The 1,429-nt window shown below is 38.0% G+C and overlaps 1 pseudogene; it reads right to left on the bottom strand.

Annotated features, from left to right (window-relative positions):
* Positions 1–621: 621 nt before the first annotated feature.
* Positions 622–739, bottom strand: LOC145265929 (5S ribosomal RNA; annotated as a pseudogene).
* Positions 740–1,429: the final 690 nt, after the last annotated feature.

The following is a 1,429-nucleotide window of genomic DNA, read 5'->3' as shown; positions in this document are numbered from 1 at the left end:
ACATAGCAGAAAACCAAGGAAAACTAAAATCTTAAGCTACAGAAATTAAAAGTAAAAGAAAATCCAATTCAAATCAATAAACAAATTATTTTGCAATTAGATGACAAAAGATCTGCCATACTTTGCATAACAATATATTGGGATTCAACTGGTGAAAAGATCATCAAACTTGCACGGTGATGCACAAGCAATTAGTACATCACTATGCATGTGCATCCACAGACTTTGCATGCATGTGCATCCACAGACTTTGCATGCATGTGCATCCACAGACTTTGCTGCTTTATTTGTACCAAATATAAACTGTTCTAATCGAGACACTAAGGAGAACAGACATGACTCTTGCCATAACTTCATCGTGACTCAATCATTTTCCTACCATAATATGTGACAAACAAACTTTCTTCCGTTTCTATGTTCTGCTTAATAAAATTAATCTAGCCAATGTCTCTGTTCAGTCTCAAAAGACAAAGGATACCCCTTGTAGGGGCAGCGGTGCGTGTAATTATATGGCAAGGGTTGCACAATCTCTAGCCACACCTCTCTGAATCGGCACTGCTTGAATCCAGTGGCAAAGAGAAGTTCAGGACGACTGGAAATAATACCGAAATAAACGGAGAGCATGTACAGCACCTGGAAATACCAAATGGTCACCCATCTGGTATTGGTCAGGCTCATCGTTACTTAACTTTGGTGATCTGATGGGAACCAGTGTGTCAAACATGATTATGCCATACATATTCAACAAGTTATCTTTCAATAAGATAACGCATCATCCCTGATCTTCTGCGATACAATGAATTTATATTATTACAGAAATGAAGGTATAGTGACCTCTTTCTTATTCAAGTCAGATGTGTACAGACATCATCAATATATCTTCAGAATATCTTCATCTTGTGAAAGGAGACAACACATAGAATGATACAAATGACATGTTAACCTGATATTACTTGAGTTTGTGTGTCACATCACAGACAGAAGTAATATATCTCCATCTCCATTTACCCAGATTCAAAATCATCCTTTAGTTGGTGCCTGCCAGCATCTCTCTCTCTTTCCGTCTCCACGTGGGAACACACATAACAGAGATAAAAGGAAGAGGATAACTCCACTTGAAGCATAAGGGAGTTAGATCCCCTTGATTGTAGTCCTATAATCCTAACACATGTCAATGTTTAACACACATCAATCACTTCACAACAGGAATTCCAGGATATCGAAATCTCATTATCTCCACTTACTCAGGAAGAAGTGTAAAGTTGTTGGAGGCTATTATATGAAGACCCTAACACCGGTAAAAGGAGCGGATCGACACAAAAGGAGTTGGGGGCAAACAACAGATGCCAGCTCAAGAAATTACAAAAGAAGTTGTTTGAAAAAAATTCAGCAACTTCAAAATCCCAAGAATCGACAATATCCCTAATTT

This window comes from Euprymna scolopes, chromosome 40 (genome assembly GCF_053919585.1).
Source record: "Euprymna scolopes isolate OS-2025 chromosome 40, ASM5391958v1, whole genome shotgun sequence".
Lineage (NCBI taxonomy): Eukaryota > Metazoa > Mollusca > Cephalopoda > Sepiida > Sepiolidae > Euprymna > Euprymna scolopes.
The sequence above is the reverse complement of the archived record's forward strand: the minus strand, read 5'-3'. Positions and strand labels throughout refer to the sequence as shown.